Source organism: Camelus ferus, chromosome 19 (genome assembly GCF_009834535.1).
Source record: "Camelus ferus isolate YT-003-E chromosome 19, BCGSAC_Cfer_1.0, whole genome shotgun sequence".
Taxonomy (NCBI): Eukaryota; Metazoa; Chordata; class Mammalia; order Artiodactyla; family Camelidae; genus Camelus; species Camelus ferus.
This window is the reverse complement of record NC_045714.1, coordinates 30,068,131-30,086,978: the sequence shown is the minus strand read 5'-3', so window position 1 is coordinate 30,086,978 and position 18,848 is coordinate 30,068,131. Positions and strand designations below refer to the sequence as shown.

The following is an 18,848-nucleotide window of genomic DNA, read 5'->3' as shown; positions in this document are numbered from 1 at the left end:
GGGTCAGCTCTGGTTGGTCCTGATCTAATTATTTGAAAGCTCTTAAAGAAGGGACTGGTTTCTTACTAAGGAAGGGCACTCTTCTGCTGGCCTTGAGAAGCAAGCAGCCATCTAGTGAGCTGCCTGTGAAGAAGCCTGGCCCCTAGCAGCTAAGAGCCTCAGTTCTACAACTGTAAGAAATTTAAGTTTATCAACTACCTGAATGAGCTTGGAAAAGGGCCCCGCTCTCCCAGTGAGAGCACTGTGGTCAATACGTTGATTTCAGACATATGAGACCAGGAGCAGAGAGTCCTGGTGTGTCATGTCTGGGCTCATGGCCCACAGAAACAATGAGATAATACATGTGTGTTTTGTAAGCCATTAGTAATTTGTTATACAAGCCTCTCTTAGATTTTTTACATATGAAATTATATTCTGAATGCCTAATGAGAGTTTTATATCTTCCTTTTCATTCTAAATCATTTATTTCTTATTCTTCCCTTATTGCTCTAAAAACTCTGGTACAAAAGTGACCACAAGTAATGGGAGTGTCATTCTTGTTCTTTATGCCAAAAAGAAAGTCTTCAATGTTTCTGTGATAAATATGGTATTTACTGCAGGACTTTTGCAGACACTCTATCAGATTAAGCAATTCCTGTGTATCCTTAGTTGGCTAAGAATTTTTTCAAAGAATGGAGGTTGAATTTTATCCAGCACATTTTCTGCACCTTTTAGAAATATCAGAATTTTTCTTCCTTCAAATGATAAATGTGTCAAATTATATTAACTGACATCCTGATATTAAAGCAACCTTTCATTCTGGAGGAGGGCTTTTTACACCTTGGCCTCCTGTTCCTCTCTTCCTTCAACAAGGGCCCTAAAGGTACAGATTCACTCAAGGATGAGACAGAAAGTGAGACTAGAGGAGGCAAGGCTGACTTCACAGCAGCAAAAAAGGAGAAAACTAGAAAGCCACGGATAAACTGTGGGCTCTGTGGGCTTCCAGATACACATTGATAGACCCTGCCATTTACAAAAGCCAATTGCAACTTGCCAACAGAGCAATTATATGTACATAAGTGATAATCTTCACTTACATTTGTGAGGTTTTTCTAAGAAAATTATTTCCTATGTTTTATTTCTTTTCTTCCTATAGTGCACCTGTCACTTTTTTCCTGTGGAATACTAGGTTTCCAAGAAATATAGTTTTCACAAAATGTATTGCTTTTTACAGCATCAGTTAGTTTATAAATGTCCTTCTTTATCATTTTTTTAATCAGCATTTTTAAGGTGATTTACATATGTTGTTGAAAGTGTACTAAATGATAAAATTGGTAGGTGAAGCGTGTAGCTGATATCAACCATATAAAATACACTCAGAAATGATTTGTGGCCTTAATTCTTTAGAGACCTTCATCACTTTTAGCCAAGTGAGTTTATGTGAACAGTTTCAGTTTCACACATATCACATTATAGATCTTTCACAAGCTCAGATTTATAAGCAAGCAATTGATGCTTTAGTCAGAAGCACACTGTGAAGTAAGTTTCAGTTGATTTTTTTATCAGAAATTAATCACTAGCCCTACATTGTGAATGAAAAATATTTTGCAATCTTTAGAATATAAAAATATAAATATATACATAGAACACTTCCATTTGTTAAAATGGAATTTTGTTCCAAATGGGACTGACTGTGAATTCATGAAGAAGTCAGGAGAGGATGTAGAGATTGCCAAGGGGGTTGTGAAGTGGATTTGTTCATTTTGTGATAACCCATCGAACTATTCACTTGTGTTTTGTGTGAGTTTCTATATAAGCGTGTTACTTACAGGATTTGAAAGTTTCATATTCTTGAAGTTTGTTTACTTTTTTTTTGAAGACTTGATTTCTTTTTAATTTAGTTTTTTGGCGGGGGGAGGGAGGTAATTAGGTTTATTTATTTCTTTATTTTTAGAGGAGGTACTGGGGATTGAACCGAGGACCTCGTGAATGCTAAGCACGTGCTCTACCACTCGAGCTATGCCCTCCCCCTCTTGAAGTTTTCTTTAACAAAAGATAATGTTGATTATATTGGAAAATAAATAAATTAGGTGGATTATAAAATAGCTCAAGTAGTATAATATCACATTGGGAAAATACATAAATCTATTCAGGCATACACAAAAGTCTTGAAATAAATATACCAGCAATTTCCCAGCAGTTAATGAAGAATGTTACAGTGTGTACCCATAACTAGTATAGTTAAGATAGTGTTATTTCATTATATAAAGGGCTTCCTCATTTTTCTACAACTTCAGAGTTCATGTATAGTTTAATCAGTTTTCTGTTAATGACATTTAGTTTATTTCTAAACTTTATGCTCCTAAACAGTGTTGCAATGAATAATCTTTTACGCACAATGTTTTGCTTATGTACAAATCTATCTATAAGAGAGTTTCTTAAAAGCAGAATTGCTGACCTAAGGAAATATGCATGTGTACCTTTGACAGCCATGGCCCAATGGTCCTTCAAAGAAGTTGTCTCAATTTTATGCTCCAATGAGCAACATATGAAAGTAACTTTTTCGACATCCTGCAGGTGTATGAAAGTACGTCCCTGTCAGTGCAGGCTGTATTTACTCCATTTACCCCCCAACACTTGCTTAATGCAGAAAAAATTAAAACTACACAACAGACAAATATTTTGGTTGGTTAATAAGCGATCCACTCCTTTTTTTCCACTTTGCTTTTTTTTTTTTTTTTAAGATTTTCAAATTAACAGAAAAAAAAATCAAGCGACAGAACAGTGTGTATAACATACTACTGTGAGTATAAAAAAAGGTCAGGAAAAGAATAGAGGAATGTGTTTATGTATATGCATAGAAGTTCTTTAGAGGCTGACTTAACACACAGGCTCCCATGAATCAGAGACAGATTTCCCAGTCCTGAGCTTTATTAAGTACGGCAGGGTCCAACTCGGCCCAGATGCTCAGATAAAGCAGAGAGAGGTCTGTGAAGTCACGGACGCTCTCCCCTTCCACCCACACCGTCTAGAGCTGCATTCTCTCTGCGAGGGCCGCAGCTTCACCTTCCATGGTGGGAGCATTTAATTCGGAAGCATCTCCATTTTACAGGCAGGTATAGCCTACCTGATGTTCTCCCAGGATGCCCGCCTCAGTGATTCTGGGCTCTATTCACTGTAAGCTCTCCTTAGCCAACACTGCCTGCAGAGGACCTTGTAGAGACAGTCTCCTAACAATCAGTCAGTCTCTTTACCTGGAGGTCCAGATGCATTTCCCTTGGGGCTTACCCTCTATAAAGGAATCTGTAGGTCACGGGCAGCTGATTTAACTCCTTCCTTCCAGGATACTCCACTGTGCCTTAAGGCAGTCGGATGGGTGGGAATGGGGTAAGATGGAGATTTCAAATTAAATATTCTTTCAGTCCATGTGACTATATTACCTATTAAAATGATTATATAAATATAAATAGCAAAATTAGTAAATTAGAAACATGCCATTTCTACCCAGCAGAACGTGATATTTGTGGATCCTTATTTTGTCCACATTCATGGAAAATGCTTTCCTGCTGTACTTAAACTTTGCCAGTTTAATCTTGGTAATGGAATATTGGCTCATGGAAAAATGGGAGTGAGGAAAAGAGTGTAGCAAGATTAAAATCCTTTGGCTAAGAACAGGGCAGATCCTTGTGTTTGGTTTTAGAGCACTGCATAAAAACAGCTAATTTTTTTTCCTCCTTAAATATATTAGTGGATTTTTGGGCTTTCTGATTGTATTAATGGCATTTTCACTTTTAAGTCTGACCATTGTATTTTATTGTGCTTTCTGGAGTAATGGCTACATTTCAGGACATCATACTAACCCTGTCCTTGTCACCTTATTGCCTTTGCAAGACAACTTTTTTATGTCTTAGGTACAGATGTCATATGTTACAGACCTACAATTTGGGCTGGGTTTGCCCTGCTATTTGTTATTTATGTGCCTTCAACGTTACTAAGCTTCTCTGAGTGTCAGTCTTCTTCTCCCCATCTGTAAAATGGGGGCAGTGATGCCAGCTGTTTCAGCCCAGATTCCCTGGAAGACAGAGCCTGAGGCCAGGTTGAAAGCAAGGATACTTAACGTGTGGGGTGTGTGAAAATCTGGAGCCACAAGAGCCAGGGAAAGAAGGGAAGTGAGGCACGAGGCTGTCCGGAGCCATGGTAACCAGCAGATGTAACTGCTGGGCATGGGGTACCCTCTGTTACCGGAAAGAGAATCCATGCGTCAGACCAGTCCATCAGCGGGAGAAAGAGGAGGGGATATACTGGCAAGGCTTCACACACCTCTCCTTTCCCACTGGTCAGAGTTCGCATCAGATGGAACTCAGCCCCCTCACCCGACCAGGCGCCACCACTTGGCCCTTTCAGCTATCTCTTGGGATGCCATGACCCAAACCCTGTGGTAAATAGCATTTTATAGAAATCCTCAAGGGTCTGGAGGAGTCAGAACTCTGGATGCCCCGCCTGGCTGCTTTGGGGCAGCCATGAGTTTTCCTGAGTTTTCTCAAAACAGAAAAATCAGAGAGTGAATATTGTTGTGCTGCCTCAGAGCAACAGCGTAATTTGATTTTCTTTTGGTTATTGCTGAAAATGTAATTAGATACATAATCCATGATCATTAATAGTCTGGCTGTTTATTCCAGGGGACAATGGGCTTTTGAAGGCTGGTTCTGAGACTTAACTTACTTAGGTCCCCTTGTGCCCTCTGTGGGAGCACGGATTGTTGCCAAGACCCCTAGATACATGAATTTGGACATTGCCGGAGAAGATTAATGTACCCTGGAACGACCTCACTGTCATAGCATCCGAAAGCCAAGGTTCAAACGGTGTAATGCAGGAAAACCTAGAGGTACTCTAAAGGGCTATATAAATATTATTTATTGTTATTGTTATGATACAATCAGGCTGAGTCGTGGGTCCGCTTGCATCATTCGCACAAACACGTTAAGAAGGCAGTGAGCAGTGTGATGATTTTGTAATGTATGCAATACGAGCTGGGTTTAGGACTAGACAATTATGATTCCATACCTAAACTAGTTCCTAAAAAGAAAACCTGTCATCAGTGTATTCAACAATAATGACATTTTGGACCAGATGATCCTTTTTGTGGGGGGGTTAGCCTGCACATTGTAGGAAGTTTATCAGCATCCCTGGCCTCTACCTGCTAGATGCTGGTACCATTTCCCAGTTCTGACAATCAGCAATATTTCCCAATTGGCCAAATGCTCCCTGGGAGCCAAAACTGCCCTTGGTTGAGAATATATAGGTTTTTACATTTTAACTTATTTACAATGAAGATAAACAGTATTCAAAACAGTGCTCTAATTGTTACCTAACTGGACTACGACCTTTGAGAGAGGCTAAGGAGAGATGCTCATCTACTGGAGAGCAAGGGGGTTATTCAAGGGCAGTAGTGGGTACCAGGAGGCCTAACAGCAGAGGGGGGATATGGTATTTTCTCAGGATTAACGTGAGGTTCTGCGTCTGTGGCAAGAACGCCACACAAGTGATGCTGTACCATCTCAGGGCATCCCATCGGAGGGCGGAGATGAAACTGTGTCTTTACTTAATGACTGTTACCCCTGTTCTCTTGGTTAAGGTGGTGTCTGCTAGGCTTCTGCTCCATTAAATTACCATTTTTCCTTTTATACTTAATTAGTATCTCGGGGAAGACTCTTAGGGACTATGCACAAATCCTGCTTCTCAAGCTTTTGCCTTCTACATTCAGCATTTATCAACGGATCTTGCCTGCAACAGTTATTTCTGGTGTTTGCCTTGTCGTGATCTTCTAGTCTCTCATCCCTCTACATTTTTTAGACTCCTTCTATGCGTCGAACTTTCCATTCCCTCTCATTTATGTATTCAGCTATTTGTTCCATCAGCATAAATGCACGGATATTTCTTTTGTTCTGAGGGTTAGAATCCCATACATACTATCATTATTTATTTTGTTGCTCAAATTGATGTAGCTTTGGTTGTTGAAGCCTCTTTCAGTTGGAATCTGGGTCCCGTTGACACGCCCACATCCTTCGCTGAGCATTTCCTTACTTTTCGGCACCAAAAGAGATTCTCAGCTCATTTTACAGTTTTGAAATTAAATCTCCTCTTTCTTTTCATTTAAAGTGTAAAATGAAAGGGATTTTTCATGCAGTTAATAGAAAAGGACTGAAATTTACAAAATCCAAATAATTATCCTAAAAGAAAAAAAATTTAATCTCCAGAGAGAAGGAAGATGGTAGATTTTTGAGAGACAAATAAGGAAGGCAGATACAGAAGAGCAAAGCGAGTGATACATAAAGGAAACAGATGAGCTTGGGAAGAGAAACAAAGTGAGTGGGAAAAAAGAGAAAGACTTAAAAACAAACTTTAAATGACTTTAAAGCACAATAAATGGGGGAAAAAAGTAAATGAAAAAAGAGGTGTAATGAAGAACTTAAAAAGTAACTCATATTTGACTTTATATAATGTGGGCATTTTATAATATTAAAATTAAATACTTCATTTGCATATAATGCTTTTGAAAATGTGGAGAAATGCTTAAATTCCAATCTTTTATCATTCAGATTCTTCTGGTTATAGAATCTGTTAAATTTGTGGATGGCTCCATTCCCTAAGACAAAACATACTTTGATTTCTTTTTTTTTGTTTTTCTGAAAAAAATGTGATGGAGGGGACAAAATGATCACAAGATGTCCTGAGCCCTTTCTTCCTTATCAATTGCAAGGCCAAGCATTTGTGAGCCCTCCTGCCCCACCTCCTCCCATTTTTCTTTCAGTCCTCTCCTTGAAGGTCTAGTTCTAGGCTCCAGAGCTGGTTAATCCCCCATCACCTGGAACTGATGGCCCAGAGGTTGGCATTCTCTTCGCAGCCTTGTGTCTGCTGCCTCTCTGCTCTAGACTAGACTGCTCCCTAGGGTAGGAACTCTGGGCTCTAGGTAAAGTCCAATTTTATCTTTCTTCTGTGTCATAAAAGGTTGGGTTCCTCTTCTACTCGGAGAGAAAACGTATATAAAAAAGAATAACCATAAGTTTGTTTTCTGTGCAAACTTATAGTTACCAGGCGGGACAGGGGGTTGGAAGGGATAAATTGGGAGTTGGAGATTTGCAAATACTAACTACTGTATATAAGATAAACAAGTTTCTGCTTTATAGCACAGACAACTATATGCAATATCTTGTAGTAACCTATAATGAAAAAGAATATGAAAAGGAATATATGCATGTACATGTATGACCGAAACATTATGCTGTACACCAGAAATTGACACAACATTGTAAACTGACTGTATTTCAAGAAAAAAAGAAAAAAGAAAAAAATCTAGCAAGATCAGCTGGCTCCGTCCCCCAGACCAACCCCAGGCACGGCACAAAGCAAGATCAACAGATCTGAAAAACTAACCTTGAACCTCAGAAATCCCAATACAATCAAAATGTATCAGTTGTCTTTTGTTGTGTAACAAACAACAATTGTTTATTATTGCTCCGGAAGTATGTGGGTCAACTGGAAGTTTCTGCAATTGTTTCCTGGTCAACTGGGACTGGCCTGGTGTTGCCTCATCACAGATCCCATCACTGGTGTCGGCTGTCAGTGGAGGCAGTGAGCTGATGGAGCCTAATGTTTCTATTCATCCAGCAGACTTCTAACTGTATATATTTCTGAAAAAATACAAAATACCAAAAGTTATTCACTCAGGCACATGGCCTTTCCCACAAGGTCAAGTTACAGGTCTTCCAAAGTTTATGTGGTGTTTCTTAATATGTTGCCACCGTAACCTTAAAAACAAGTATTTACCTTTATTTTTTTCAAGGTGATGACTTATGAAAATCAGGAAACAAAAGCTTAGAAAAAAATGTCTTATACCTTCAAATAGTTTAAATAAAAATCATTGATAATTCTCATATTTTTATATAAAAGAAAACATTGTAAGCGGTGCTTCTGAAGCAGCAAGTACCCTTCCCGTGATAAGAAGAAAATCAAAAATTTCCTAAATTGACAATTAATTTTTTTCTCTAAATGAAACGGCGATGCACAAAAACATTTTGGATTCTATTGATACGATTTCCTTTCACATCCTTCCTTTAGAGGCCACATAAGGAACCTGCGGCTCATGTGTTAACTCTTCCTACAACGCACTCTACTGCATACTGGCCAAGAACAAAGAGAAGATCATATTCTGCGGCATTTAGTTCCTAAGAACGAAGCTGAGTCTCCCAGACACGTGGGGTTGGTTTGAAAACTGCTCTGCGATTGGGTCTAGCTGGCTTTTAAGATTGGCGCCACTAGATGGCGGTAGAGTTTATAACTACTCAGTCAGTTCTTGGATGCTGTGGGATCTTTTTAGAGCTCCATCATTCGTGCTTTTGATTTATTTGTTTTAAATTACTCTTTATTATTCAAATATAATTGTTACTCAGATAACTGCAAGGTATTGTGAACTCCTAGCGGACAGAATCCTTGTCTCTATTTCTTGGTGCAGTCTTTAATACCTCGCTTAAGTAGTAACGTGTACATTTTTAAATAGTATGTATTTAATATATAAATTATATCTATGCTATATATTATATATAAATGTGAACTAGGACATAAAGGTAGGTGATAAACAGGAATATATGCTGCTTTGTTCACTGTCTTATAAATAAGGACTTTCTGACTTGAAGAAGAAGCAATTTCTTGTTTATCAATTTAGTAAGTCTGGCAAAAAGCAAGAACTTAATAAATATTTATCAAATGAATGAATGCAGTCACTTGGCTCTCATCTTCTCCTCCGTCTTACTTAAACTAATAATCATCGCTTCAAAATATGCTACTTCTTTAAAATCACAATTAAATGACTATTGAATTTGACAGTTGACAGTTACCACAGAGTCAACTCTGTCGCATCTCCTAAAAGAGTTATGTTTTCCTACACTTACTCTGAAATTTTCCATGTCATAATAATCAAACACACAGGGAGAAAGAAAAATAAAAACTATACTTCTTCGAGTGTCTAAATCAGATGAAGCTGAAATGAACCATGTGATTATAAACGGGAGGCAGAGTGAATTCCACATCTGCTTGGCTCCTGTGACTTCCTGTGTAACTTGGAAAAGCCATTAGCATCACTCAATAACCATATAACAGAAGAGGCCCACTTAATTATATAAGAGACATGCAGAATACGTTCAGTCAGTGGCTGTGTATTTCCTGTGTTGTCCTCTCCTCCCCAGAAACCAAGACCTGAATTTGGGAGTGAACTTCAATATGCGCCCAAGTTTTTTCTCCCTCACTGGGCCCTTCCTCTGAGCCCGGAGACCCCAGCACCTCAGAGGTCTGGGTGCCAGGCCCCCAGGCCCCTCCTCCAAGTCCAACTCGCCACTGTCTCCTCTGCAGAGAGCCCAAGTTCAGGTCCACAGGATTCCTTCTCTAAATTTCCAATTTGTCCAACACTTCCCCTTTTTTCCCCTTAGCCCTTGGGATGCTAGCTGTTTCCTTCAGTTCTCCTTTGAGTGATAATTTCTTTCTTTTTTTTTTTTTTTTTGGCTGTTATTTCTTCAGTGTTGGGTTAATCATTCTTTCTTCTGAATTCTCACTGTCAACAAAACTAGCATGGTTCCTGTCCTCTGAGCAGACACCGACTGATAAGCGCACTGGCCTGTGGTGATCTTTGAATCTTCTCTGTTGAAATCTTGGTATATTCCTCAACCAGGGCTATAAGATATAAACTAATACTTAGCTGACTTTCATCTTATAAAATTAAAATAAGACAGATTTCTTAAGACAATATCACAAATGGACATCTAGCAAATATGCTGACTATTTTTTTCAAACTGTATACTTTGATTCTACGACAAAAACATCTTTGCAAATATTGTTACTTAAAATGACTGGAAAAATACAGTTCAATGACTTTAAAACTGGGAAGGCACTTTGACCCTGAAACGGAAGCATCAGTAACCCCTCAAACAGTGAAAGAACACGGGATATGTTTGAGGAATTCTGGCTGTTACATTGTCGGTAAAGTTAGCGCAACACATTGCGTTTTATATAACTTCTTACTTCTCAGAGAGGAAAGAAGCCATCCGGATATTTCGTTCTCATTCAACAGCATGCCTTTGTCAAACAGCAGCCCTAGTTTAATTGGGGAGGAGGAAAATCTGTCAGAGGAAAGTTAAATGAGCTGGGTTTAAGATACAACTATTATGATTTCTTATCTGTTTTGATAGCTTTTGTTTATTTGTAACGTTTTCCAGATAATGGACTAGGATAGATGGCTCCATTTTATTTTGTTTTGTTTTGTTTAATGAAATGTCCTGGCTTGCTTTCCTTATTACAGCATGTGTTGCTATGGTTACTGTATTTTTGAAGATTCAACTTATTTCTCGTGATAAAGATACCTTTATTGAGCTTTTTTTTCTGGACTACATAAATAATAGTTGCTTTTTAAAAAGAAATTCAGAAGATACATCAAATTATTTGGAGGAAAGTAAAAAATATCACCTGAAATCTTGCCACCTGACCTTACTGTGCATTCACATTAATTTATGTGCTTTTATGTAAAATCTGATAGAAACTTTTTTAATACCACTTGTAAAACTATTTGGCATTATCTTATAAGTTAACCATCTGCATAGCCTGCAACCCAGCGATTCAAGCCCTCTGTATATGCAATGGAGAAACTCAGGAGACATACACAGGGATGTTCGTAATAGCCCCAGAGAGCAACACACTTATTCATCCACAGAAGTGGGGACAATAAATCGTGATACAATCCTAACTAGAAGACTATAGAGCAGTGAAAAGGAATAGACAACTCTGCTCATCAGCATGGACGAATCTTAGCACTTTTTTTTTTAAAGAAAAAAAACATCAAGTTGCAAAAGCAACACACGTAATTCCATTTTTATGAAGGTGAAGCTCAACTTTGTTTAGGGATATGTGGTCAATCTATAAACAAAAGCGAGGGAATGCTACAGCAACACCATCTTCTCCCCTTTTTTTTCACCTCTCCCCCTCCCCTTCCAGTTTCATAGTTTCACTTCCTACCAAAAATCCCTGCATATGTGCAGCCTTGGAAAGGCACTCCTTGGATCTCCTTTCAAGAAAGAACTGGACATTTGGCTGCAAGGAAAGCCGTCAGCTGAAAGCCATGAACTTCAAGCTCCCCCACAGCTTTTGAGTTGATGCTACGCTTCGCTTGGGGCAGACCCTAGCCAATGACTGGCCATTTGTGCCCAGTGCGGGACCATCCCTGATCCCAGTGCGCAATCTTTGCTCCAGAGCTTCCCACTGGACAGGCTGGGACTTTGACAGAGCTGAACTGTAATCTGTGGCTTTCTCTACCCTACCCTGCCTCTTCCCTCTCTTACCTTTCACAGATTCCAACCCCCTCAAAAACTTCCTGCACTCTTAAGCCCGACTCAACATCTCCTTCCCCGTGGACCCAACGAAAACACCCATTTTTTTTTTCCAATTGACCTAACTTGGTACAAATACACACATTTAGAAGATCTAGCATTGTTTGCAGAACTGTTAACAATAGCACATGCAATTCTGTTCATTTTCCTTTTGTCACTTAAGATCGTGTGGCTGTAACTCCAAGTCCACCTTACAGACCTAACCCCATATTTTAATGGCTGCAGAACATGTGATGGCATGGATGTCCCTCAGTTTTTTAGTTGCCCCACTTCTGAGAATTTTTGTTGTCAATCTGTTTGCATTTCACACAGTGCTGCAAGGAACACACGTGTGTATGCATTCTTATGTACCAGACTTTATTTGAATAGGCTAGACTTTCAAAGTAGGATTTCAGGAGTTGTGAATATGTGTATTTTAAAGTGGACCATCCCTCTCAAGCACACACTGACTGTGCCTCAGTTTCCTCATCTAAATGATGGGGATAATAATATTTACCTCATAACAGTTTGTGAGAATTAAATAATATAATATAGATAAAGAACACAGAACATTATCTAGCATATACTAAGCTGTCTGAAGTAGGGTTTTTGTCATTTATTCTCATTCTCTTTTAATAATAAAAGCATTTCAGGCTATGTTTTCCTGTGATTATGCTTTAGCTATGTCTCAGCCACTATGAAATAGTCTTCTGTATAGTCATTTATAGGTAGATTTTCATGTTGACTTTGTTTTCCTATTTAACTCAAAGGCCATTTGGTATTACATTTAATAATTTTAATTCTTCAGTTTTGGGACATATTTGTATTATGTTTAGATATCACGATCAGAAGACGTGGCTTATAAAATTTATTTTTTTTCACTTTTCTGTGGTCAATTATGTAATTTATTTTTATAAATGTCCCATTCATATGAGAAAATTGCTTTTTCTCTCCGTATAAATATTTGCTGTATCACAAAATCAATTTTTGATTATGTTACTCATTTCCTGTTCAAGAGCTTACTGATTCTTAAAGTGGAATTTATAATATCTCACTGTAGTTCTCTTTTTCATTAAGGTCTCCCTGCATTTCTGATTAGCTTTGCTTTGCAAACTTAGCTGCCGTATTCATTGGTTTATGATCTTTGTATCATCTTTGGTAATCGTGCCTTTTATTTAACGTAACATTCCTTTATTCTGTTGGTGTTTTCAACCTTACATTCTCCTTCTTTACATTGATGTTGTAAAATTACGTTCTTTTTTGGTTTTGTTTGCCTTGGAGCTACCCTACCAGCATGAATATGTCTCCTTCTGTTAAAGGAATATTTTCTTCCTAAGTCTGGTATAAATTTCTATTTGTAGAAATTTGAAGTTCAGGAACTTTGCCAGGATATGCCAAGTCTCACTTCACCAGCCCCATGAGGCACTTATTTGGTCCTTTAACTGTAAAGAATCTATCTTTTCTCCATTCAGAGCAAATTTCTTCCATTATTTATTACATCTCCTTCGTCTGTTCCTTTAACTCTGTTTGGGGTTCTTACCAATTGCATATTAGTGCCTGGAGTAGTACTCCAGATGACTTTGGGGTTCCTCATGATTTCCCAACCTTTATGATTTTGTTTTGTGTGTAGAGGTATGTATCACCTAGGGTCTTCCTGCTGTTGTATGTGGCTCAGCGATGCCTGGTGTCCCTTTCAGTATCTCTCCTGAATCATAAAATTTGAAAATCCTTTGTCTTTATTCCCAAAAGAACTGTATGTTTTACAACTGAATTCTTTTCTATCCCTTTAGTTAGTTAGTTAGTTAGTTAGTTAGTTAGTTAGTTAGTTAGCTAGTTTGTTAATCAAAGTTGCCCTCTGTTCCTTGCAGTTCTTTTTTGATAGATGCCACCTGTTCAGGATGATCAGACCCATCTCTCTCTCTCTCTCTTTCTGTCTCTCTCTCTCTCTCTCTTTGACTTCTGAGTTCAGCACATTTTGTTATTTTGTGACTTACTCAAGGATGACTTACATTTAGGACTCAGCCTTAAGTAGATATTTGGTGTCTATCAGAAACTTCTATCAAAAGTCATATTTATTGGTGAAATGTAAGAGGAATTCCTGTCAAAGTCTTAAACAAGGCAAGGTAGCTGCTATCATGGTCACTCTGTTGGTGATCATAGCCAAGGTAATAAAACAAGAAAAGAATTAAATACACTGATTAGAAAGGAAACGACAAGACTGGCATTAGTAACGGATGATATAATCTGCCAAAATGTGATTAGAATTAATAAGAAAACGTGTCAGGATGGTCAAATATAAGATTAACATGCAAATCCCAGATATCTATATTATTTAGATCACTTTATATAATCTCTAAAAATAAACCTACCAAGAGATAAGTGTAAAGAAGAAAACAACAAAAGGCAAAAATGCATGAATATACAGAGAAACATCACAAATCTTAGATGAGAAAATTCAATATTATAAGTTGAATTCCACACTACATTATTTCTTAAGTTCAATGCAACAATAAATAAAATCCATGCTGGAATTTTTTATATGAATTTTTATATAAACTTGAGAGAATATATTTAAATTTCATTGGAAAGAGGGAAAACAAACACAAATACAAAGAAAAGTATAGCCAATAAACTTTTCATTAAAAAAAAAATAATAAGGAGTAACTTGCCTGGTCTGATAACAGAGCTTATTCTGATTTCTACAGAATAAAAACACTCTGGCAATAATTTTAGAAAACTTAGAGGAATCAGATAAACTGAATAGTCCAAATACAGAGCTATATTCAGTGGGAAATTTAGTATTACAATAAAGGTGACATTGAAATCAAAAAGAATCATTGTTCAGTAAAAGTTCCTGAGATTGTGAATTCTGCGTTTGGAAGAAAAATGAATTCAGTTAACCACTTCAGATTTGTTGCTGATCAGTTTCCCGAGGAAGCTATTTTTGAGACTGATTTGTTGGCAGGAAGTTTATTAAGGATTTGCTCCCTGGATCAACAGGGGGATGTGAAGCAAGCAGCAATGGGCAGGGGGAGAACTGGGGCTACAATTCAGTCTCAGTGGCTCCAGCCAAACCTAAGTGGAGCCTCTGAAGCTGGGGGCCCGGCCCTGGGGGCGGGGGACCTGCATGCTGCAGTCCCACAGGGCTCAGCCACTGGGTGTGGGTTGTCCCCCGGGACTCGGGGTGTGACCCTGAACAAGGCAGCTCCCCCAGCTGAGGTCAGTTTTTCTGTAGAAGGTTGACACTACAATAATATTCACAAAATGAATTCCAGATGTATCTGAAAACGACTTGTAGGACACTAAACTATGAGATATGAGGCTTTTTTTTTTTTAAGTAGAATATATTTATAATCCTAAGGTAAGAAGGCCCTTCTAATGATAGATGAATTTGATGACTTAGAGTTGAGAATGTCTGTAAGCATATTATAACATAGAGAAAGCCAAAGGACAGACTGGAAAAAAAAATCTGCAATGTATTTTAGCCAAAGTGTGATGTATGGACTGCAACAAAAAGTAAGATTACTTGTGTCTCCCAGTGGACATCCTACCGATGATTTAAGTAGGAGAAGCTTTGAAAGGCATCGTGACTTTTCTGTACTTTGTTCATGTTAAGTTAAAAACACACTCTCATTTCAGTCCAAGATATTAATCAACACTTCGTAATTCTAAAATAAGAATTCTCCTCTCCAGCTCTGTGCTGCATTTGTGGGGCCTTGGCTTTTAGGGAAGGGGATGTGGTTGGCTTCCATTCGTCCTTTATCTCATCCCACCTCATGCTTTCTAGCTAGTGGTTTTAGACCCTGCTTGATGGTAAAGGGTAGGGAGAAGACAGGAGAGGCAAAGGGATAGAGAGGGGAAGTTCCCGCTCAGCTGGGGATGGCCTCTGTCACAGCGGACATTTCATGCCCTAGGCCTGCCTGTGTTCAAAGGAGACTCTCATGGGAAACTTGGTGTGGTCTTTGGAAAGCAGATGATCCCCCTCAACTCTGACCATAGCATCCATGCCGCTCTGGTCCATGCCTCCAGTAACTGGTGGGCCTCTCTTTAGAGTTTCTCTGGTTTGGGGGCACAGTTGGAAAATAGGGGTCCCAACCCCCCAGTCCACATTCCTGGACCCCTTGTTAATGAGAAGGTGGTTACTCCCCAAATGCAGCCCTTTACACTCTCTCTCACTACTCCATCTGTCACCTTCTAGACATCTCGAATAAGAGACAAACAGCAGTCCCCTTTCCCCAACTGCAGCCCCATGGACAACTCACATAAGGTGTGAGGAGAAGACAGAAGCATTTACATGGGACCAGTGCTGGGCAGGGATGGAACTCACACTGGGCAGATGCTCTCCTAAGAAATCCCTTACAGATCCCTGCCCATCTTCTCAGTCCCTCGTGGATAAATTTGTTTGCTTGTTTGTTTCTTTGTTTTAGGTTCAAGTATATTCTTTTTAAAAATGTTCCTTCACGATACATAAAGTGATTTATATCCAGAACATATAAAGAGCTTCTACAAATCAATATAGTCAATTCACAGAAGACAAATACAAAAGGACAATTAAACAAATAAAAGATTCTCAAAATCATTGATAAGCACCAGAATAGAATTTAAGTCAACTGGCACTTGGATTTTAAAAAACAAAGAGCTTCAAAGCATCTAGTTTGACAAAGATTTGGGGAAGTAAGGGTTTTCATTCATATCAGCGGGGAATTGGCAATTTGACAAAGACTGTTAAAATCATGGAGGGTAATTTCACTGTATAATTAAAATTGTAAACCCTCACACTCTTCAATGCAGCAATTCCAACAGAGGTGATGATACCAAGCTTTCCAATGAAGAGTGAAAATGGATTATCAGAGATCAGGAAAATATGCACTTTTGTAAAATAGAGATTCTTTGGTACACATCTGATGTGTGACTATCAAAATTCTACCTGCAGCATGTCTTCCTGGAGATTTTGGAAGAAAATATTCCTACAATACTTAAAACATTTTAAGAGGTTATAAAGCAATTTACTTTTGTTTTGCAATGACTTAAATACCACAAATACAATATTTATTTCATAAGACATAAAATGATGTCACACTCTCTTTTGCTCTTTCCCGGGCTACTGGCTTTGGTTCTCCAAAACAACACTTCGGTAAGGAACACTTTTTTCATAATCATTTTATTGCAGGGGAATGACTAAAAAGTGGCAGAATTAGCAGGGTAAGACATTCCTTCAAACCCTGGCTTCCCAATTTTACTTGGCCATCTCCAACATTTTCTTAAGCTTATAAACACCAGATACAACTCTAATTTTCACAACTTAAAAAGTCTCCGTGGACCTAAAATGAAAATAATTTTATTTCCACAGCCAATCTATGTTAAAATGATCTTCTAATTAGGAAAGCTCTACCGAGCCCATTTCTCCTTTCTTCAAGCTGTTTTCTAAGAGATCTTAAACCTCACAACTGTGTTTCTACTACACGATTCTGTTCAACCTGTTCCTAAAGCTGATTGGAACTGAATGGCCCAAGCTCTATAATCAGACTATCTCTTCCTGGCATTTAGGAGTGAGACTGAGAGACACTTAAGAGTCTGGACTGGTTGCTTGAACAGAAGACACAGAAGCTCACAAGAGGCAGGGCAGCAAAGTTAGACATATACATTCAGAGAGAGGACAAGCCGTTCTGCAAAGACGGGGAATGAAAGCAGACACACAGAGAGAAGGTGCGAGGGAGACAGGGGGCGGTTGCCTGGGTTCATGAGGTTTTCCTTCTGTTTTATTTTTAATTAATTTATTTGTATTAAACTTTTTTCTATTGAGTTACAGTCATTTTACAATATTGTGTCACATTCCAGTGTACAGCACAATTTTTCAGTTACACATGAACATACATACATTCATTGTCACATGAAATAATCATTCTTAGTAATGACTTTTATTGAGCAGTTACTATCCCCTGGCCACTCTTCCAACCACTGTACTATGATATACTGTCTCTTTCAATCCATACAACAGTAAGATGACTCAGAACTCTTAGCAACCCTCTAAATGGATAGAGAGTTTATCAACCTGTGGTCTCAAATTCATAAAGAGAAAAGCAACAAATTAAATCCAGGCTGAAGAACTCCAGAGCCTGAGTTTGCTTTCTCCTTTTCTCTCTCTTTTAACTTTTATTTTAACCCTGCTTCTTTTCTTTTTCCCCCAGCACATTTTCATTTTGAAAAGTCCCTCTTTATCCCTAATATTTTCTTTAGATTGTTTTTGCCCTCATAGATGCAGTGAAGATGGTGTATTGCATTTAGTGGTGATTATTGTTACTTGAGTCCATCATTGTTATAATATGTTATAGGATATTGCTTATCCGCTCATCTTTTTGATGGTGGGTGTTTATTGACTAAATTTGGCATTTCGTTTATCCCTTCTTTAATAAATGTTTATGGACATCAAAAAAATGTTTTTTCCCAGGCGAGGAAATACCTCTTTATTGGTTCTGGAGCTGGTTCTGAGGGTCCCACAGGACCCTCACTGGGACCTCTGCCCTCAGCAACTCCCTCCTGCAGGCTATGCTCTGTTCCAAGGGCACTTCCTTTAGTCTCCTTAAATCTAAAATAGTCTCTGGTTTTAAGGTGTTTTGTTTTGCTTGACTTTTTGTCCCATACCTGTTCCCAGTTATCTACTGTTGCCAAAGAAACTGCCCCACAGCTTAGTGACAATGCCATTAAGCCACCACCATTTCATTACAGTCACAGACACTGCAGGTCAGAAAAATGGACAGAGCACAGTGAAGATGGCTTGTCTTCGCTTCTTGATGCTGTTGGTGTCGCAATATCATGTACACATACACACCGTATGCGGAGAGAGCTGATGGTGACTCTGAAGCTTTATTAAGTTACACAGTCTTATATAGCAAAGAAGAATGGCAAAGGAAATGGTTAACAGGCAGTGTCTGGCTCAAGGTCAGAAGACCCTTCATGTTTTGGTAAATCGTGTTCGTGTTGGCACCAGCGAGCCTTACAACTTATCAGGGTGGAATGTGTGAGAAACGGCTGCTTCACAACGTTCTTCTTGGACTCAGACGGCTGTGCCTATCTTAGGTTGCCCCCCTCTGGGGATCTTACCTGTCATTGGCTAACCAGCCTTCTCACCTCTGAATCTGCAGCTTTTCACAACTTGTTTGCCATTCCAGCCCAGGGCTCATTCCTTTGTTCCCACAGTCGGGGGGCTACAGATGCCCGATGCCTCAGCACTTAAATGGCTGGAGGCTGGGATCCTCTGAAGGCTTCTTCACTCACATATCTGCTGCCTGAGCTGGGACAACTCCACAGCTGGACTCAGCGGTGGTTGTCCACTGTGATGCCTACAGGAGGCCGTGCCATGTGGATTGGGCTTCCTCACAACATGGCGGCCTCAGGGGAGTGAGGCTCACTGCTCCACCACCGAGTGCTCAAACACTACCGTGTAGAAGCTGCAAGTCCTTT

The 18,848-nt window shown here is 38.9% G+C and overlaps 1 long non-coding RNA gene across 1 annotated transcript; it reads right to left on the bottom strand.

Annotated features, from left to right (window-relative positions):
* Nucleotides 1-2,980: 2,980 nt before the first annotated feature.
* Nucleotides 2,981-18,598, bottom strand: LOC116657795. The gene is made up of 3 exons (XR_004312924.1): nt 18,426-18,598; nt 8,072-8,077; nt 2,981-2,991 (listed from the first exon to the last, which is right to left on the bottom strand). It is a non-coding gene; the product is annotated as an uncharacterized LOC116657795 (long non-coding RNA).
* Nucleotides 18,599-18,848: the final 250 nt, after the last annotated feature.